This window comes from Macrosteles quadrilineatus, unplaced genomic scaffold, assembly GCF_028750875.1.
Source record: "Macrosteles quadrilineatus isolate MER2022 unplaced genomic scaffold, UCM_ALF_1.0 Scaffold_6__1_contigs__length_79288215, whole genome shotgun sequence".
NCBI classification, from domain to species: domain Eukaryota; kingdom Metazoa; phylum Arthropoda; class Insecta; order Hemiptera; family Cicadellidae; genus Macrosteles; species Macrosteles quadrilineatus.
In genome coordinates, this window is record NW_026542599.1 from 1,949,190 (window position 1) to 1,973,326 (window position 24,137).

At 28.9% G+C, this 24,137-nt stretch overlaps 1 protein-coding gene and 1 non-coding gene across 2 annotated transcripts in view; both read right to left on the reverse strand.

Annotated features, from left to right (window-relative positions):
* Positions 1–24,137, reverse strand: part of LOC128997151 (probable G-protein coupled receptor 158) — a 298,747-nt gene that overhangs the window by 83,064 nt on the left and 191,546 nt on the right. The gene's annotated exons all lie outside the window — the stretch shown is intronic.
* On the reverse strand, positions 2,441–2,543 carry LOC128997702 (U6 spliceosomal RNA). Its single transcript, XR_008491126.1, has one exon. It is a non-coding gene; the product is annotated as a U6 spliceosomal RNA (small nuclear RNA).

The following is a 24,137-nucleotide window of genomic DNA, read 5'->3' on the forward strand; positions in this document are numbered from 1 at the left end:
ACCGGTTTGAAATGAGCCCTCATTCATAACGTAACTTCACTAATTATGAATTTATCCAAAGTAAACTCATAGTGACTTAATGGTGGATTTAGGTATGTTAAATACCCTAATAATAGTTGCATAAATTGGGAAAATCCCCCTCTCGAAAAATAGCATTAACAAACTACAGGTACGCGGTTCAATATTATAATAACAAGTTGATCGAATGCAAGTTATTGTAACTTTACTTTAATAGTGATTATGATAAAGATTAGAAGAACAAATCTAATTTAAAATCATACGCTTGAATATAAGTGGTTACTACTTTTCAAAGTCTAATTATAGCTTATTTGAAGTCATTTGATAATAAAAAAATTCTAACAAACTGTGAGATAGCAATAAAATCTTGATATTGATGTCACTTAACAATGCTTACCTTAACTTTTAATGTTTGCTAATCATTTTCACCTGTAGCTGGTTATATGAGTTTATAAGAAATTTTTTAAAAATAATTCTACAAAAGTTTCTCTACATTTGTATTATCAAATATAACCATCTAATGAAATAACACAAAAATTTGAAAAATTTGAATGAAACATTAACAAAACATATCCAAACAACTGGTATATTAAGACAGTTCTAATATAAGCATTATGAATAAGAATGGTATCTTCGGAAGCTAGGTAAACAATGACCGAGGTAGGTTTAAAAATAAAATATTCCTATATAAGAGTAATATAATGGTTCTATTACTGCAAAGCTTAATCAGCGCAATCGATCCAGTTGTGTTTACACCACTACTTACAAAATTTCAAACTTTCACAATCAAATTGAAAGATTAAAAACTAATTAAACATTCTTAGAGTACAAATATTCTAAATTAAATATTTGTTTTCTTCGTGTGGTTTCGTTACAAACAGGTAAAACACTGTAATGTCCAGGTACAAAATGATAAGCTCCTTGACTCTGTAGATATCATTACCATAATCTTGTTTCAAAGAACACTGCTTCAGCATAGAGACAGGGAGGGATTAAAATAGTGTAGTGAATTTATATGTTAGATTTCTAAAACTAATTTTGTTCTTCCAACTGTTCAGGTTTAAAAACAAATGTATACAATAGTTGCTGTTATGGTTTTAGTACTGGTATATTAATGGCTCTCGATTTTGACAGGCTTTCATTTATTCATGGTACAAAAACTTCGTTAAAAGAAAAAAGTAATTATCTCCTTTCATTAAAAATCCCATCTGTTATTCTGACCTCATTAAGACGTCCCTTTTCTCTTAAACACAATTAGTCTTTCGTTAAAGTATTGATGGTCATTAATTTCCGTTTGGAAAATGTCTGATCACATTTTTTGAACCAAACCTTAGAGATTGTTTTTAACTATAAGATAATTAATTGTGTAAAAATATAATACGGGCTTAAAACTATATCGGTTTCTGCACTCAATACAAAACTAACAATATTATAATTTTCATAAAACACTTTGTACCCCATTATTGTCATAAATAATTAAGTCCATGTGTAAATACTAACATTTGGATCTTATTATATTTTTTTTATATGGTGTTGACAAGAAATCTTAAGATTATCAGCAATATAATATTGTTTATATTCAAATTGTTTGAAAAGAAACATATTGCAATTAATATTACATAATAAACGGGTTTATATAAAATATATTAAAATTTTGTCTTGTATTTGTAAACTCTTAACTCTCCAGATTTTTACAATTTTTGAAATTTTTACTTAATAACATGTTTATAGATTCCTAGAATGGGATTTTTATAATATATTTGTTGAATATAAATTGTTGGTTAAATGACTTTATTTCAAATAGTATTTACTTGTGTTTGTCAGCTGATTATTTAAATGATTTAAATCAGTCATCAGCCAATGTTTTGGTTTAGTTTTTATAGACACAATTCTGTTCAAAATGAAATATAATAAAGTTAGAAGTGTTTGTTAACCTGTGAGTTTTTGTTATACTAAGATCCCAACAATAATAATTGGTACAGTACTAACTTCAGTGCAACTTTGTTAAAAAAGGTTTCCCACGTTCATACTATAACAATTTTGATGATAACAATATTAATAAAATAATAACTGTAAATTGTCGTTTAATTTGTTTTAACTTTCATCAAAATTTAGTACTACTTTATAATTGGATAGTATGTGTCTGGATAACCTATACCTAACGAATAAAGTGACAACCGAATAAAAACCCAAAAATTAAAAAAAATTGTATCCAATGCAACCCACAAGTAGGCTACACTGAACAGTTTTACTATGTTTTTGGTATTAATTAATTATTATGAAAAGCCTACATAATTGACTATGTTTCAAGACACGAGTGATTCGTTATTTAGAATGTTATGCTACTACAGACGGAATATTATGGTCAAATATTGATGACTTTGTTTGCATTCGTTCTTGAGGTGAAGGTTTGTATTCACCAAAACAGTTTGATAGCTTTATGATTTTGAGTGTCTTCTTTGCACATGAACAATGCTAATCTGCCCTGTATTGTTCCAATATACTGTCTTAACATGTACTTGTAGTGTACATAAAGCAAATAAAAGGTGATTAATATGATCCAAGTTCTTGGAAAAGGAATAAATCACAAACAAATTGTAAGATACTTGTTCTTTGATGTTTTTTTGTTCGGTTCTTCACCAAAACAAAACTCCACGGAAATTCTTAGTTAATTAACGCAGCTGCCTTCTGTGCCTTAATAAGCAATGTTGCTTTGTCGTCTTATTACCCGATTGTACTTAGCTTTGATAAAGTTATAAACAAATCTATTTAATTACATCAACAAGACAAGTTTTGAAACTATTTTTAATAGTAGTATTTTAGTATTACTAGTTTTTTTTTTGTTCTTTTCTATACACAATACAAAAAAGAGACTAAGAAGGGTCCAGCTACGTCCGTTAAAGTAAAGTAAAACATATCAATAGTTTAAAATATACAGAGAGGAATATATTTTTAAACCAATTTGTAAAAATATAAAAGTATGCCATTTCTGAACCTTTTTACTTTAGTTAACATAACATTTCTAAACCATTTTAAACAAAAAATCAATTGTACATTACATATACTAACGTGTCAAGTATCTAATATGATCAAAGGAGAAGCAGTACCATTTCCATTCATCGTTGAGTTGGAAGTTTTCTTTTTTGTAAAGCTTAAAAACCTTTGGATTATTTCAAAGCCCTTTTGACAGTTAATAATAATAAAAATACCCAACATCTTACGTACAGTTGCTGTAGAGATGAGAACAAAATTTAAATCAGAAATACCTACGTGTCAATTAACAGTCGGATAGTCTCTGACATGTCTCTTAAACTGTCTTATCGTCAAACGCTCCATATACAAATCAGTATCCATCCAATGGTTATTGTAAAATGGAGGATTAATCCAATGGTTGCACCATAAATAATAAATCCTAAAACAAATCCTAATCTATGCACCTTTGCATACAAATATATTTTATACAAGCTTATATTACAGTAACAGGATAAAAGTGGCACTATATGGAATTTGAGAGGATAAATCAGTAATATGAAGTTAACATGTGATTTTTTTATTATTGCATAGAACAGTAGTTTTGATACCCGGGTTATTATAGTGCTTGCATATAAATCCGAATTCTGGTTTAATTGCAAGCATAGTTATTTAGCGACTTGAGATTTTTTATAAGGCTATAAATTACTATTATTTAACAACTTGTTGATCGCATAAATTAACCTGAAAACTAAATTTACAGGTAAATGGCATGGAACCCAAAATAAACAAAACAATCATAATAATAAGTATAAAAACCTGGTTTCGACATGTAAATTATTGTTATAAGGATTAAATATCGACTATGATACTATGTGATATTATTATATTGTAATATTATTATCCATTTGTATTATGTGTCATAATTTGGTGAATAGTAAATCAAGTTAAAACATATTGTAAACTGTAAAAATATTATAAAACGAACAAAAGGCCTTGTATAATTTTAGAAGATTACTGTTCACAAAGTAAAATGTAATGCTACTGATACGTCGGTCACTGTCCTGACGTACTTAGCAGTTCATTTATTAAAAACACCCTCACGAGAAGTATTTCTTTATTAGGTGGCAAAGATGATAATTTACAAATTATTATACACGTACATACATATTCTACTGTAATCTAATATTTAGTCTAAACCTATATGTTACTAAGTTGTATTATTTCGTTTGTACTGTTATTTGTGATATAAATATTAAATTCCACAATCTGTGTTAAACAACTTTATAATTTAAAAGGAAATACAAGCAATAGTTATTGTTTGTACTACAGATTATAGAGAAAACCTGTGTTTGTACTTTACTGGATGAACGGTCCAGAAACTTTGATAAACATTTACAACCTTCATAATTACTAATAGTAATAAAACAGATTTATTTTATAAAACAATCATAGGAAAATTACACTCTTTTTTCATAGTGTAGTCGACCGTTATATTACATATCGTTATAGGTGTTCGAAGAATCTGTAGAAAAAAACGCAAAAGATAATTTTTGATGCATCGTAATCTTATAAAGAATTGCCAACCTAACACATTTAAAAGCTCTAATGAAATATTTTTTAACTCTAAAATATATAATTAACCGGCTTATTTTTCTTATCGTGTATATAATTATCCTAATAATGTTTTGTATTTTAATTTGCAGTATTTTTCACAAGTCTTTAAGCATAATACGCTAAACATGTTTAATACAGGGAAAATCTCAAGGTTAGAAACTAGAGAGGTTATTTCAAAATCTGGAATTGTTTGCATAGTTGACTACATGATTTTAAATACAGCACTAACAAGTTTTTGTGAACATTTTCTGACTACCCTTTAAACGTTTTTAATCTATTTTGTCTATTTTACTTAAGTTGTTGTATAACTAAGTTATTCATGTTTTTGCTGTATAGAAGATATAAACAACACATTGTACATAATACGATGTGTATACCTAACGCATAAATAAATTACGTGACGATGTATGTAAGTTCATTTCATGCTATCTTAGTGTATATTGTTTTGTGAGTACTGTTACAGCCTCTAAAATATATATAAATTACCTCAATAAAAAAGAGTACTTACAATATCGGGTTGCCATGGTCAAAATTTACCTGAAACATAAGATCCGTGTATTAAGACGCGTACACACACTTGAAAGTGGATATTCCTAAAACTAGTAACTATTCTTGGTTATAGTAAAATATATTAGACCTGTATTCTAGCTTTTACCATATGGGAGGCGTAATTAGCAGTAATGAGGCCCACTTTATATATACAGAAATATATACACTTTATATATATACTTTATAATACATATTAAATGCGTAGTTTAATACTTGTAGTTGGTATTAAATGTATTACGAATTTATGTAATTGTTTCTAAATTTACATGTAAAATGATATCTTGCTGTAAAACACGTTGAACACTAACTAGAAATAAGTTATTATGAGTTATATTAGTGGAAATAAAAATAGCCTAACATTGTAATGCCAAAGTGCAGAAATTCCTCAATGGATATTATAATCACACACACAAATAAAAATACAAAGACTTACTATGGTAGTTGATAAATGTCGTTGAATGTACTAAAACATAGATAAAAGCATGCAAAATGATAATTTCCCAACACTGTGGTCGTTGCACGTTATATAAACTATTTTCTTTGATTGATAATTACTTAAATGTAGGCTAAATAAAATACATGTACCTTTGATATTTTTGTTGTTTTTGGTTATAATTAATTATTAATTTGCTTGAATTATAAAACATCAATAGCCAGCCTACTAAAAAGTTCCGTAATAATTAAGTCAAACTATAAAACATTTTTTTTGAAAATGCACCTATATTTCAACTCTTGTTTAATACTTGCGATCCAAAAGTAAAATATAACGTCACTGACGTGATTCTTTGGACGTCAACTCACAAGAGATTATTGGTTTAGGCAAGATTGCCCAATAAACCTTATTTCTTTTACGTCTTAAGTCTAAGGCTAGAAGATATTTCTTTGAAAATCGGATTTATCAAGGAAAAACTTAGGCTGTGACTCCTACAATGCTAACTTCAATTTTTAAAAGCTACCTTTTATATTGGTCAATCTTAAAATACTCTAGAATTCTATAGTAACCTAGATCTAATAATGTGTATCATTATTCGACTTTAGACAGCTGGTTCTTATGAAATTGATAGTTTCTGTAGCTGAGTTACGAATCAATATTTTGAAATACCGGTACACATTTTTTTATTATAAACTAAATTAACAACAACTAAAAGATCATTCCACGAGAAAGAAAGTGGAAAAAAATTACAATGCTGTTAAATCATAAATGTCGTATTTTTGTTTGAAGCAAAATTAATCGTAAACTTAACAAACATGATGGTTATTTTAAAGTTAGCACACGTATTTCATTATTTTCGAATACATTTGAATACAATTTACTTCATGAACCTTTTAAAACTATTGCAATATTTTGTAGTGTCAAGAATATAGAAGGAATTATATAGGGTTAGTAAATAATATAATAAAAAAATAAGAAATTAGAATGGCAATTGCATTTCTATGTACTCTGGTATCATAACGCTGGCCAATTAATAAAACCATTCAGGAAATAAATATTATGAAAACTATAATAACTTTTGAAACATAATTAAATACTGGTATCCTTATTCATAAAACATGTTACATAGAAAATTGACGTAAATAAGATAAGTTGTTTAATTGAAACATATATTTTATTACAAACGAAAGCTTCGTATAAATCATTAAATGCCTCCTACAAAATATAATATTTTATTAAATAGTATTAATAGTATATACTTAAGTTTTCTGTTATTGTTAATGTCACAAACTGTGTTTATTTATTTAAATGTTAAGAGCTTGGTATGAAATAACTATTTTTAATTAACGGACATAGACACACAAACGGATGATGTGTATGGTATCTGGGCACATCTACACGAAAAAGTAAAGGGGTCCTGGTTCTAGGTCTAACCATAAGATCTACTGTAATAGCCCTATGTAGGGAATTCGCTAAAAGTAAAATAACAAACGATTTACTGATGTTGCAAATATATTGCTATTACTTGCTGTAGCGACAAAAATGTAACTCAATTTATTACAAACATCCCCTTACATCAGATATGATGTTGTTAGTCTGCATGGCTCTTACTTTGTTGCTTCGTAAAATATCTGTTATCTTACGCAATATACGTTTGCAACATTCTAAAAATATCCATCCGACCTTTTCCTTATTTCAATTTTTGAGATAGCGTGTGTGCAATGTACAAATCAAAAGTTTTATTTATCAAATAAAAAAAATAACATTCCTCATTTCTTTTAGGCTGACAACTTAAAATTTGTATTATAAAAATAAGGTTTTCAATTATTTTACTGCGATCACGTTTAATTTTGTAAATACGTTAAGTATATAGTAAGTTTAAGTTTACTATCAGAATTTATAGATTTAAAATAAATAAATTGCAAGTATTTTTTTGAAGTATGTTGTTTTATTAATTTGTTTAGTACTTTAACACTAAGTGGTTTCCTTGTAATATAAATTTAAGATTAAAATAAACAAATAAAGATGTGAATTAAATCCTAAAAATTCTACTAACTTATTTCTACCATATGACTGTTTCAATTTATTTCAATTCTATTAAATTTTCTTTTGATATCTGAAAATGTAAAGTTTGTATGTATATCTCAGAAAACTATATTTAATTATTCAAATCATCGTATTTATCATTTGAGGAAATGATGAATTGATAATTAGCTAAATTAGCTTATATACAGTGTATGTTTTTCACCGCACCCAATTTATAAGTACAGTGATGGATGAAAATGCAACAATACATTTCACTGATCAGCAATAAGGTAGGCAAATCAGGAGTATCAACGTAAAATACGTTTATCTGGTCACTAAACCGTAGGCCTACTTTAAAATATTTGTGATAGTTGGGTTTCGTTGAAATGGATGGATAAAAAATACCCTGTACATAAAGAATTACCGAGTCTTCGCAACGGTATATAAGATGAATGACTATTTCATGAGATGTAGTTTTTCCTCCACCAACGACCATACATTATTCAGTTACATTTGAATCATTAAAAGCACCTACAATACATGTTAGCAATCATCATCTTAAACTTTAAATATTCGGGATATATTTAAATATCTAAGGTTTGCTTTTAAAACTCGATCTGACCGAGATGGTCACGTAAAACATTAAACGACGACCTGGAGGTGCCATGCAAGCTGGCTAAATGCGTTATTGGTATTATCCTAACTATAACTCAAGATCAAAGGCAATAGCTAATTTTATTATAGCTGTTTGACATGTGATTGCTTAAACAAGTCGTTAAGTGACATAACTGTCTTTAAAGTACGTACGTTAAACATGCTAAACTATATGTCATCTAATTTAGCCTCCACTATGAAAGAAACCATTATTTCTCAATAAAAATTAATAAACAAAACTGGGGTTTCAACTGGTATGACTTGTACATGTGTTTCCATAACTATTCCTAGAATGTGATGCATAAAGTAAGCACGAACATTGTTATCGTTGACGGTTACCAAGCAACGAACAAAGGTCAGATATTTGGACATTTATTTTACCGTATAAATTCTGTTGTAATATCAAAATATTGTTAACACGTTAAAAATCTTAAGTCCTAGAATACAAACAATTACGTTTTTAGAATATATTTAATATTAAGTCGTTAAATATTACTTTTACATTTCACTACATACGTGCACTTCAATTAAATAGCTAAACTCTAAAATCATTAGGTGTTTATACTAATGCATTATTTCTTGTTAGTTGTTCTTATATCAATTTTTTCTCGATCAGAATAACCTTATGAAAATCATTTGTATAAGAAGTTATGTAGATTATAACATTTCATAGGCATTAAGGTAGAATACAAGCTGACGAGGATGTTTTAATATTTCATGAGACTTGTTAGATATTCTTTGTAGCTAAGCAGCATGCGATGTGTTGGCCGTAACAAGATTTAGAATAACAGACTTTTCAAGAAAATCTAAATAAATTAGGTATAATAATTTAATTTAACTCCTGGATGAATATTTTTAAATTTTTGGCTTGAAAGTATACAATTTTTCCTATAGTATAACTGAATATGGATAACAAAGCAAAATTGCATAAAATTGCATACTTATTAACGAATGTTTATACTGTACAGATTTATTTTCTTTCACAAGACATACAGAAAATCTGTTGAAACAAAAATACAGATATATTAAACAATAAGTAATTCACTCGTTTGATTGTGATATAATTGCTTTATTTAGTTGGTTATACGTTTATTTAAAGTGAAACATTAACAAAAACATACCTCGTACAACCGTGTCCGAAAAGAGACAAAAATAATGTCTAGAATTTTATTTGACCATTTTAAAACTGTTTGGGTGCATATTATTTGAAAAAAAATTAAGACATATAAGTGCCATTTAGTCCATTAGCCTGATCCAAATATACAATACGTATCGCAAATCTATTAGAATAACCAGTTTTATGAAAGTTTTGGAGATAAAATGCAAAAGAAGTAGATTAAAATTTCAACAGAAAGCACACGCACTAATTTCTAATTCTTTGTACTCTACGTGTACATTAGTTATTACTAGTCTTTCTACCTTCATGAATGGTAAATACTTTTATACCTTTGATACAAAAAGAAACGAAAACTTTATAATTTTACTTTACGATTTACTGTTAAATTTGCACGACATTATATTACAAGAGTTGTTTTACAGTGTCTGAATCAATAATTACATTGATGGGTTGTACTAAAGCCCCTTAATATTTTCAATAAAATGAATTTACGTACCATTTCAACCTAAATAATTAAGAGGCTCACGAATAGCAAAAAGAAATGCAAATGCTTGTATATTGTAACAAATAAAACCACAAATACCTTACTTATAGTTACTCTCTAAACTATATAGTACACGATAAATAATACAGTTTGACAATTGCAACGTTTGATGATAAAACTGTTCATAAAGTGTTAATTCTTACAATCTAATAAAAATAAATTGCCTAAAACCGTAAGTATAATCACTCTACGCCTTAGGTTCGCATGGGGCTCCGCCCCAGGCCCTTTTTTTGCCAACATGAAAAATTGCTTTCGGGAACAGAATGATGTCCGGAATTGTTTTCTGCTTAAAGAATAATGTTAAATTGGCAGCTGCAAATTATTTCATGTAGGTATTGTTTATTAATTGGGGAATTAAACAAGCCTTGACTTGTTAGAGTCCCGATGTGGGTTTGGTGCTCTAATACTTAAAGTTTCTAAGGCATTAACTGTAAACCTATCTTTAATTCGAGTAATATAGAGTAATATTCGAGTAATACTGTTACAGTCTAAGGTGTTAGAGGAATGTAACAATATTATTATATTGATGGTTTAACGAAATTAATTATGTATATACCTAGAATACGTAGAACTCACAATTTACAAACTCTGCTAATTAATTGTTATGAATGTAGAAATATATCTAGTTTTTGTTTCTTTTTCATGAAATTCAATATGATGGAAGTTGGTTTTACCGTATATTGTTATATTGTACCAAATATATTGCTGACAGCTAAAATATCTTAAAATTACAACAAGGTAACAAAGCCGTTACATCATAAAAATATAATTGTGTTTGCTGAATTTCATCACTGGAGAACTCAACCTCTATTGCGATACACTGGAAGGCATTTTGTGAATGTTTTGTTGTTGCTTCCATCCGTAGGGTATTTAATACGGTGCAAAGTGAAACAACGGCTCCTGCTGTGTGGATTTATTATAAAACAGTTTTAGCAAAGGGTATAGCTTAATTTGATTTCAGAGATTGAACGTAGACGTTTGCGTTAGTATGCTTAAGTACGAATTAAATGAACACTAAAACTTATATAGGTACGTACTTACATCAAGACTTTTAGACGTAAAATAATTTAATTTAGTTTGTAGGTTTGTTTTAGTACCTGTGTATGTTATAGCAACAAAAACTTTACACCGCTTTTAGTCAAAATAGTAAATCTGAAAAAAATATTTACTAATAAAGAACGTAACATCACGTTTGTAAAAAAATATCTGTTTACTTAGCAGGAGGTATTCTTTTTACAAGTTAGTACGCTTTCACATTATACCTGCTACCTCACAAAAGCTTTTATTGGAAAATGTGGAAACTTGAGTAGGTCTGATAAATTACGAATACAACTTACTAATTTTTTTATAATACTATTTATTGATGATTTTATGTTTCATATATTGATATATACGTCAACAATTTATATAGAAAATAAACATTGAAAATTTTGGATAGGTATTTATACTAAATAAAAACATAATAAATCAATATATTATCTTCCTTAACATTTATTATTGAACTATTAATACATGCTAAGCTGTTTTTGAAACAGTTAAATTTTAATAAAATATAGGTTGCAAAGATATTGCATGGTTCACAAGGGTTAGGTTAGGTGACAATGTTTGTGGGAGGATAATGGTTATGCTGGATCCAGCTGGCAACCTTCCCTAAACAGCTGTTCTGATGACACGTCACATCACTGCTGCCAACTGCTTACATAACCGTAGAGCTGCCAACGTAATAGAAACCAATATCGTAATGCTTAAAATATTCTCGATGGAGAATTCTATTAAACAAATAACGTATCGACGTGTTTCATACCAATTTTACTGCAAAGTTTAACTATGTTGTATAAAATTATGATATAATAAATTGAAATCCTAATCAATTGATCTAGTCTAAAGTGTGAGTTTTAAACCCTGTATCATATAGTTTCAACTTAAGCCGATCAACCTCTCAGTGAGCAAGGCTTGGCCCCCCATGATACTGTACGGCTTAATATGAAGGTATACAACATCTGTGTCCGTAATATTTATCTTGTACTACGATAAAAAAAAATTGTATTAGTTTGAAATAAATAATTCAGCCTCCGCACCATAACTATACAACTCGTTTAAAACAAAACAGCTCTTAGAATAAGTATAAGACGTTTTCTTAAATATTTAAATTGTATTGAAAATAATTGAAATGAAAATAACAATTATGGCTTCGAACAAATAAGTTTGGTTTACAACTAGCATACTAAAAAAAACCTATAAAAATATTTAAAACCTTTAAATTACAATTATATATATATACTATTTTAAATTCTATTGAATATAGGTAAACGACAACTTTAAATATACTTATACTTACAAAAATCAAATAGAAAACGAAATAAACTTTTTTTTAATACACATTCATAACTAGCACTAAAACAAATATTATAAAACGGGATACCATCAATTAGTTGCACTAATCAATTCCTCTTTACAAAATATAGTACAGAAAGTGTTAAAGAACAGTTCGGTGTCCCATTGATTTAATAATAAACTAACATCAGACCGTATTCTGTATTTATTGCATTGTAGCTAATTCCATAGAATTATTCTTCAATCACGCCACATGAGTACGAGTAGAGGTCACATGAAGGTCAGAGTGACACGGAAAAGGTGGGAAAAAATGTATGTAGGCTAGTGTATTATGTCGTCACGGTTGCCTTGGAGACTTTGACATATAAAATATTGATTTATATACAATCTAATAGCCTAGAATAGTTTTCTCTGCACTAAAGCATACAAAACCTAATTGATTAGTTTAGAACCCACTATGTTTGCAGTTCAACTGTTTCAAAACTATTGAGATTTCTATAAACATAACATTGTACCATCAACCTCAGTTGAGTCAGTTAAGTAGACATAGTTAATTGTGTGATTATTTAATGCTTACTTTGATATAATTTTATGTTCTACTAGTTATACAGTAGATAATTAAATTTGCTAACGCAACAGTTAATGCAGTCTAAACTAGAGCTTAAAGTTCACAAAATTACCTAGATTATCGCGAACAAGCAATGAAGACTCAGCTGGCATTAGTCCAACAGCTGTTTGAGCGACACTTTCTAGAACAGGCTTGCCAACTACGCACATTAACATCGTAATTGTTGTAAGCTCTCTAGGTTCACTGCTAATGATTTCACGTTATAATCCTTCACTTTCCTGGAGAAGTCATTTGACCAATGTAATCATAAAAATAAAATAAACATGTTGGTTGCAAAGGAGTTGACGAGAAGGAGGTTAATTTTGTTCTGTCCAAAACACATAAAATACTTTTAGTACTATAAACAAGTCATTTTTTCAACTAACATTTTCATGCCGTTCTAGAATATCAATATTATAATGAACAATTATCAATAGTATAATGAACAACAATAAATAATATAAAATATTTAATAACATCAGTACTAACAATACAATTTTTATTAGGCTAGGAAATGTTATATTTCAAGTGTTTGGTGGGAAAAGTTTAAGGTCTCCTCCGAAAAAAAATCAAAAGGTTAATTTTGTCATTTAATCATAAACGAAACATTTTTTATAAACAGTGTAGTGTTTAAAACACATATTGAAATAAAACTAGGATCAATCATAATAGGACATAGGGCCTTAAACCTTTACCCATCTCCACCAATTAGTAACATTGTTGAGATAAATAAATCAGTCACCAAATCAGTCAGCTGGGACAAAAAGATTTACTTGAAGTTTTTGCTTGAAAAACCGCTGATTTTGGTTATCTTACTTAGAATTTAACTTTAAACAATAATCATTTTTCTTTCTATAATATTTTAGCACAACAAAAATAATTATAACAAAACCGCTTTATTGTTAAATGTTAATCCCCATTAATATCTCTTACAGGCCTATTGTTGTACACATGTAGACATTACTCAGTATTATTGCCCAATATAAAACAGATGAACATAAGATATTGCTAGTGTCAGACGATTTGTTCTCCAAATCACGGCTCGTTTCAATACAATACGTTCTCGTTTAAACACTTTGTTACGAAAAGGTCGATTCTTTCAGCAAGAATGTATCACTAATAAGTCTTAAATTTAAAGTATACAGGTAGATTTTAGTGTTTTAAGTAAGGACATTGAGAATATCAATGGTAAGGGTGTGCACCGTCGGTTCACTAAGTACGATAGTTATTATTTGCTCCGTAAATTGTTGGTAACTCTGCTATGATATGTATGGTTATAATTTGGTTTTGTCTATTAACGTCATTGGTATTTTTTTAGATATCGACTGGAAACAGACCTAAAAAATAGTCGAAAAATTCTTATTTTTAAATTGCATACGAGTATTTTCTTATATTTGAATTTTTATCTATTTGTGCATGTAAGTCTTTTCGGTGTTACGTAATCAATTAAAATACTTTCAGCTTTTATTCCCAAACCAACTAAAACATAAATATATATATGATATTTTAGGGCCTACCAAAATTACAATACTTTTAAATTGTATATTACGAGTATCACAACTGTTAAATCTAATTATCATACTTTCTTTGTGTACAGATTATTTTATTTGTAAGACAGCAAAAATTAAATATTTATAATATAATATTGTGTTTACATATTAAGATAATATTGCTTTATCTTTGTTAGTTTATGTAACTTCTTTACAGCAAACCACACATAATAAATGTATCGCACACATTTATTTTGGTATCACAAGTATTTCTTTACAGGTATTGAAGATCAATTGCCCTGGATATAAATTATAATGGATACGCCAGTGAAAACATGATATTTTTGCAATGGGTACAGAATAAAGAATGTAAGGTTTAAGGAACTATAATATACTCATTAGCCTCCAAGGGGACACACTAATTACATATTTCTTTGTACGCGGGTGATGTGTTATTTCAGGACCACCCTTGTGTTTTATGGTATATTTTAACACGTAAAAAGCTACGCAATTAGCTAGATACTAAAACAACACGCTTTTTTGTTGCTTAATCACGAAACTCCACACGATTGCTGAACAAGATCTTCATTATATTCATTTATGTGTGCAAACTGATTCTTTTGATTACATTTAAAACTTTAAGTTCAGACATCGCTTTTTCAGCTTTTTAATTTGCGTAGAATCTGTTGGGTTATAAAAATTGAAAAAAGTTTACATATTTTCTTTTACTTCCTGGCTTGTTAAAGGTTGTGGCTTATAAAATTTTTATTTTGTTGACTATTTTATGGCACCTAGCAAGTGCTGCCATCTGACTACCAAGAAGACATTTCCCCCTAAAATCCTACCATAAAATTTATCATGCTAACAGTTTAATCGATAAAATAATGTTCGTGACAATATTTTTTGTTCATTCGGTGTTTTGAATGAACAGATTGGATATTTCCTGGTCTTGCAGGCTCGTGGGAAAAACTAAGATTTATCTTTAAACATTTTGTGGCTAAAATTACTTATCAACGTAATACTGGCTAATTTACTCAATTAAAATTTAAAGTTTAATTAATGTGTATTGTATTATTTATTTAAATCACTTTCACCCAAAATTTACATAACTAATCATTCTAAAACATAAGTCAAATTTACATTAGTCCTACTCCAATAGACCCATCTCCAGGGAAATTTATGAAAAGTGTTCTTAAGATCTCAAGCATCGTTAGAGCGTTGCTGCCTTGGCACTTTTGCCTGTCAATTATGCCCTTCAACAAAAAGACCCAAAATGTAAATGTTTTTATTTTTTATTGAACAGCCTTGAAACCTTTACTATTCAATTATAGATGAAAATCTACTTACAAAGGTATGCCAGAAGGTATCTATGATATTTTTTTTCAGCATGAAAAACGACTACGCTTGACACATGTCATACAAACATAAGTAGAGTTTCATTTATAAGTAAATGTTGCAGTTTGCGCAAATTATAGGTTTTACAGTAGTAAGTTTACATGGCGTGGTGTACACTAGGTTATATATTCACATAAGGTAGCTCAGAATTATATTAGTTCATTTAAGATTTTGATTAAAGGTGTTTATTCTTTATTGATTCGGAAGTTGTTTCTTGGTGTTATACTTTGGAAACTTGCATTTTGTTGATACACAAACATTTATTGATTGTAGCAACACACCTTATCTATACTTTTATATCGTAATTGTTTGTATAATTCATTAATTCATTATTTGGCTTAATATTAAGGCTTTTATATAAAGTGTTTTTATTATATATATTATTTTATACCAGATTAACTGTAAAGAAAGCCTTATTGGAATACAGCCAATAAAACAACACAAGAATTCAAGGGATGAACCGTACGGATTTATATTTAATTCCATTTAACTTACCAGATAATATTCTTACGTCGTAAGAATGGACCAGGATAAAAGTAACTTAAACTTTACAATATAAAGACACATACATGAATAAAGGTTTGATAGGCGTTTTGTCAAATAAAAAGAATTTTTTTGCACTGGAAAGATAACTAGTGACAGGTTTTATCCACTCCAAACATCACATACGAATACTTAATAAAAACTTTAACTAATTATATGCATCATATGCATTTATTAAGCTTAAAATATACAGAAAGTAAGGCTTAGACGATAATGTTTGATGGTAGAATTGTAGTGCTCAAAACAAACAACATCCTTACACAGATTTTACTTCGGTCGGGATATGTTTCATAAAAATAAACTTTCATAATAATGTCATGCTGTTACTTAGTGATAACGTAAATTTTGACGTACGTAGTTTGATTCATATACACACACGGCTAATATTTTTTTTTCAAATTATATTTTCCACTAAACATCATAAACAACAATTTGGTAACACAAGTGATACTACGGATATATACGAACTCATTCACTCAATTATTGCGTATTTCTAACTAAGAAATCCATTTTATGATATATTCGAAAGTACTTGGTTTTGTCTCTTTTGAGGAAAATTTTCAGAGTAAAGTTTTAAGTTAAAAAGACAAAAGTAAGAATTAACCTTCATTAAAAATATCCATTCATTATTCTGCTCTCATTAAGACACTCCGTTCCTCTAAAACATCATTAGTCTTTCGTTAAAGTTTTAAAGATCGCTATTATTCTTTAGGCAATATTTCCAATACCATTAGGACTATAAAACTTTATGAACACTTCAACTACAATTTAGTTTTAATCATATCATATATATTTAGTTACCATGATCTTTTAACTCAATTTATATTTTTATTAATACAACAAATAAATGATTTCTCGTTTTGAGATGTTTGGACGTCTAGTTGAGGAAAAAACAGGTTTGTTAAAAATTTAAATACATTTTAATTCGAAAAACATCCGAAAAATATACGTCTAAAATAACACATGTTATAATATATTCATTCCGGTATGTATTTTTCGTGATATAATTTATTATCAATGTTATTCTTGGTTTGTCATTCACTTATATATTTATATCTGTATAATACTTACACTTATACTGTCGACTCACATGTCGGTAAATTTATATAAAAGCTAGCAAGTGGTGATCGAAATTGATGGGACTTTCCAATCATCATCAGCAGGCGAATGGCATGAATCTCAATATGGGGTCCCTTCTATACCATTTGCTACCATATAAATAACGGCCAAGAGGTTAACTAAAAACCTTAATAGGCACAACTAGAGTCAAAGCTTACTTGTCCCTTATGCTCTTTTTAAAATTTTCCTTGTAAATATACAATTCTTCCCAAGCGTTCATCACATTTACATTCTCACATTTCTCTCCAATACATACATTGTCTTCCATTTTCCCTGGGTGGATGTTTGGTTACAAGTGTTGTGCGGAATTTGATCTTTCCGGTTTGTTGTTTCTCCGTGTAGATGTGTAGTTTTTCAAACGTTTTACAAAGTTTAAAGTTTGTCCAATAATGCACGATCACAATCGTTACTATTTATTTTGAAAATGCCTTAGAGTACCATTTGATACAATGTTCTATATGTGGATGTGGTATTTTACTCAAGTTGTTCTGAGTCCTGAAGGCTATTGATCCTCCATATTTCTTGAATTTGTTATCAATCATTTGTGTCTTGGTTCCCGTGTAGCAAAATGTAGCATATCTGGTGTATTCTACTTTGATTTTTTTCCAACGTTGTCCTGTTATGTAGTACATATTTCTGGTTATTTTATTCGTTTCGTAATTCTTGCAATGTCTTCCATTGTTTGAAGTTTATACCCATTAACTTGTGCTATCCTCTTTAGGGCATTCAATACCTTTATTCTTTTGGTATCTTGAGTGGGATTTCGTATGCTCAATAAAACATGGATCTGAAGGCTGCAGTCTTGTGGATTGTTGGATGAATAGAATTTCTGCTAATCTTTGTGTCCAATTGCGTTTTTCCTGTAGTTTTCAAATTCTACCTTGTCATTTTTTCTCTTCAGTGTTAGGTCCTGGAAATAGATTTTTTCGCTTTCTTCAAGTTCGTAGGTGAAAATGAGGCATGGGTGTTGGCTGTTAAATATGTGCATAATTTGTTTGTGTATAATAATATAATCAATCTGATTATTATATGGGCCAGATATTGCATTGTAAAAAGTTGTATTAAAAAGGTAACTATGGTTTATTGCATTGGTAAAACGTAAATATGAATACAAATGTTGAATGAATACAAATGTCAGTTTTAAAAGACGAGTGTAAATTATTGGAATTAACCTAACTGCCTTGGTGCCCGTAGCTCTAAATGATACTAATTCCCCTCTATACATTTTAAGAGTTGACCCGACTTACTTTTAATAGCTTAAGTAACAGTGATAATTTACTTTTTAGCACAAATAAGTATTTAAAGTAAACTTTACTGCTCTCAAATACCATTTATATACTTCAAAAAACGAGATATAACCTCTGCAGTAAATGTCGCACGTTGTTACTCTGTATGAGAAATCCATTATTGTATTTTATGAAAAAAAGGCTGTCACCTAGCGAATAGGGTAGTACATGAAAATGTCTATGAATTCAACTTAAATCTTCGAGCAATAGCAATCTAAATAAAATAAAATAAGTACGTATTTGATGAAATTTGGCACTAATATGTTGAGCTAAATAAACATGATTGAGTCCGGGAACCAACGAGATTAGGTAAAGGAAATTTCTAATATTTATTATTTCCCCCTTAACACAAATACATTTCCAGCTTAAATTACAGGCTTCATGCAGTTCTTTAATTGTATTATTATATTTAGAATTTGTTATTACATGTCTTATTCTTAGATGTGTTGTGTGTATATGGAATAAAATGTGTTTGCAATAAAGAGCAAAACCGGAGGCAGCAGTGAAAAGGAAATTCCTCCGCACAGCTGTCTTCTCTCCCTTAATAAGCAACGTAGCTCTGTTGTCTCATTACTTGCTAATGCTAAACGTTAATCCAAACATTTAAAACCGTTTGGTTTTATACCAATTAACACTACAAACAGTTTGTATAAGATTTTACTGCAGCCTTGCTTAAACTCTTTCTATTATTAAATAAACGTTGTATTTTTCTTGTATGCACGTACGCAAACAAATATCCAAAAAATAATATTGTAATCCCACTAGGGCATAAAGTAGTACTTTTAATAAATAGTAAATAAATAAAATTGTCTTTATTGGTTCAAGCGTTAAGAATTCAATGCAAGCTCAAGTTAGCTTAGTTATTTTATTAGCGAGGGTGGAAAAGACACCATGGTGACCTATATTTTTGGTCATATTTATCATTTACTTACGAACGAATCTAGGAAACGAAAATACTTTTCATGTACATATATCCTCTCAAAACGACTTTCAAAGCTCATTTCAATTCTGCCACTGTATATAAGCAGCTGTGATTCGATTATTATTTCGTCACTTACGATTGTATTACTGCACATTATAATTCCAATATGTCGAATCATTGACAAGAATTCAACAATACGCTAGAATATAACAATAGTTTTGATCCATGCGGCTGTATAAATATTGAGATTTGAAATTAAGAGTTTACAACAGCTGACTGTTATTCCCTTTGAAGAAAAAAATGCTACTTTAGACCCACGACGTAGATATTAAAACGGTGGTCTTTGCTGCAGTATGACGAAAAAAACAACTATAAAATTATTAACATAAAACTCTGATATAACTTTCATAAATAATTTAGAAAGTTCAACTAGAACAATTGTTAGCCATTTTTGAAAGTAAATTTTATCTGTTTAAAAAAATATGGCTTTCCTAGACTATTAACTTGTTTGGACTTAAAACATGAGTCGTCACAATGCAAAAATACATGATAGGAATATGTGTTGCTTTATAAACAATCCATCTCAATCTGTAAATTAATTAGGTTTACAATTTGTTTCTTTGATGCCTGAGTAGTAAACACATACAATCATAAAATATCGAGCTGTAATTTAAAGGCTGGGCAGGTACAAATACATGTACCCGTACTAAAGGTTGCTTTGGGGACGAAAAACAACTTAAAAGTAGAGACATCTACTCGACCGCTTACAGTCTGTCGGTATCAGACATGTCTCTTAATCCAACTGTTTGTCCAAAGATTTACAGTTTGCTTCTTTCAATGGTTCGTGTAAAACCAAGCATTAACCATACATAAATATTATTTTTGACACTTGTTTATGATACGTATTAACCATGAACATATGTGTAAAAATAAGCTTAAAACAGTCGAATCTACGTGATATATATTTAGACTAAGTATTTTTAATCATACTGGATATTAAAAAAGATGGGGAAACAATTTACGGAGCAATTTCTTGGGTTAAAATAAACAGTAAATCAGGAATATTTATTTTTTTTCAAAATCGCTTTGTTAACCAGATATACACCATTTTTATTGTTTACATAAACATTAATTTGCATTCTGAATTTTTTCAACCGATCTTTATGAAACTTCATATGTATGATAAGGTAGAGGAAGCCTATGTTAGTAAACAAATTCTCTTGATTCATCTTAAGATTTCAAAATGGTGGCAGTTTTAATTTTTTGAACTTACATTTTAAAAAAAATTTCTGATTTTATGAAAACATTCTAACAACAGTTCTATTTACTATTTTTAATTTCCTATCAAACAATACCAAGTTTCAAAAGATCGATCAAGAAATAAATAAAATATTACGATTTTTAGTTGTAAAATTGGGCGAACCTAGCTAGCCTATTAGCATTGAGTAGGTTTATACTCAATGCTATTAGCTAGCCTTTTTCTACCCTTTATGAGAAACTCAATAAGTTAAACCTAAAACATAAACGTTACGTAGATATATGTAACGCTGAGTACTAATGTGTGTTTTTAACGATTTTGAGTTATAAATAGTTAATGAAAAGTGAAGAAGATCCCCATAAAAATACAAGTATATATTTATATATAAGTGGGATAAAAAGGCATTTACTTCTGATTTATAGAAGCTGTAGAGCTTTTTCAATTGGAAACAATTGGAAGTTGAAGCGAACAAAACCATCCAATCTCTTGGCCTTTTCATGAAAGCCTGAACAAATCGTAATCTCCCCTGCTTTGCTATTGAAAGAACCCCAACCATAAAATGTTATCTATAAACAAATAAATTGTAACCTAGAAAGTAATGTTAATGATAGTTAAAATAATTTAAGTCTTTAACGAACAAGTACTATATTTAAGATAATAATTTAGATAAATTCAGCTGATTAGATACATGCGACAGAGTATTTAATTATATTTTAAAATGTTTTAACGCAGTATCACTCTCTTTAACGAAATACTTGCTTCGAAATTGTTGGTTTTATCATTAATGATCATATGTATAGCTATATGATAGTACGCAGGAAACATGAGGAATCAAGATGTTTATGAAGCTGGATCCTATACAAAAAAGTAAATAAAACGTAAAAAAATCATTAATAGGAATAACATGGTTAAAATATGTAAATTAAAACTGTAATACCTAAAAAAATTAAAGATTTTAAAAGTAATTTCCCAAAAGCACGAAGGTATAAAACGCTTTGACTTGAGTTACCCTGCAAGCACATATCGCTAAGGATGATAAAACTAGCATAAAAATTGCAAATAGTTTATACCTTATTTGGTTATAGGTTGAATTTTAACAAGTGAATTCCTTCAATGGCAATGCGAGGGAGATTACCTTTTGTTTTTAGAGTGAGGTAAAATATCTTATTTGATAAAAATATTAAAGTAATCATTCTGTACAGTTAAAACAGGTTTTAGATAATGCTTATTTATTGTACGCTTTCTTGTATTTAAATATATGCTGCACGAGAAATCGTATTACTGGAAGAATATTATTGATATTTCGAACATCAAAATATGAAATAACCCTCAATGCAAGCATAATAAAAAATAATCGATAGTAGAGAGTATGGCAAAAAAAATTAAAAAATACATAGGGAACAGTGTAGTAGCTCATATTGCCACACACATATGTCATAAGATTACGTATATTTGAGAAATACATTTTAAATCCATTGATTTTGTATTCGCCGAAACGATAGCAATAGCAAAAGATGTATCCATTGCAATATAATCCAAAATATCTATTGACAATATAGATATCCATTGCGATATGATCCTAAATATGAATGACAACAAAGTAAAGGGCTCAGCTGGCTTCTGTCCAACAGCTGTTTGAATGACACTTTCCAAGACAAGCTTGCCAACTGTAAGCATTGACATAGGCCTAGTGATCGTTGACAGTTACTCAGTAATCACCTAAAGTCAAACTTGAGTAGCCTGAGCCTTCTATAGCGGTTGTTCTCTTAGTTTATTTAACTTTTGATTGCATGTTCGGGTAAAATATGTTAATAAGTTTTGAAATTTTATTAATGTAAGCTGTATGATCTATTCGTTTCGCCTTTTAACGTGTATGTATTTATTGGTTATAATACTCCATTTTTATAATTTAATAAAAAATAATACTATATTAAATCTGTTTTTATTATAATTTTCTATTTATTTCAAATTATATCAAGTAAGGAACAACAAGCAGAGAAAGAAATATTTGCCAGGATGTAATTTTCGCATAGGATTGTTGATTTAGAAATACATTATTTGTTATTTAAAAGTACGATATTTTAATATTTGTTTCAAGTAATTTTATATATTGTTGTAAGTGTTAAGACGATTAGTGATTGGAATGTCGCCCAGTTTTATAACAAGTTACTTAGAATTTTGTTAAACCTGTATTTGTGTTTACTGTATTTTTTCTTTATAATCTAAACTATGTAAATCCCAAGAATACTAACTACTGGAATTCGTGGTGATACCTTTTCTCTTGTTGATACGTGTTGTGATAATAGTTCATTTTCGATTTTAATCAATTAAATGGATAAAATTGATTGGCTATGAATCTAAAAAGCCATCACGTAAAAAGTATTTAGGCTTAAAGTTTTAATTTAATTACACGAATCAAATGTTTATACGTTACAAACTTCAGCTACACATTATTACTTCTATACACCCCTTTTGGCTCTCTTTTTTCGTCTAATTAGTTAAACAAATTGAACTTATAGGTTATTTTGATGATGAAAAACATGTTCATTTACAGAATAGACTTATGTAAATCACGAGTACAACAAATGTGTAAAATTATAACATCCAGAATCACTCAAGAATACAAGCTGACGAGGATGTTTCAATATTTCATGAGACTTGTTAGATATTCTTTGTAGCTAAGCAGCATGCAATGTGTTGCTCGTAACATGTTGCATAGTAACTTTTCCTAGGAAACACTCACAAAAAACTTGCTTAACATTATATTAAAAACATAGGTAACCTTTAAATTTAATAAATATAAGATTCCATCTCTTGTATACACTTATTGATCGTTTAGATGAAACATTATTGCATAGTACCTGTAAAACTTAATACAATAGAATTTAGTAACATTCAAATCTTTTATAACATGGTAATATTACCAAGGCTACCTACTTCACCTACTTAGATTTTTGGATATTAGAACAGATAATCTTGTTGAGTGACTTTTAGATCCTATTGTTTTATCTATTTTGCCCAGCGTGGGATGTTAATTTTTTTTCATTTGTAGATACAATACAGTGATAACAATAGTTATATTGAATTTAAATTTTGTTCCGTGTAGTTCTGATAATTTTACGACACCCAACGTATTTTTTACGAAAATAGGAATATATAAGAATTTAATTACTTGGCTAGTCAAACCACAGCACGTTTAAGGTAATTAAAATGTTTAACTAGAATAAATTATAATTAGTTTAGTAAAGCAAGTTTA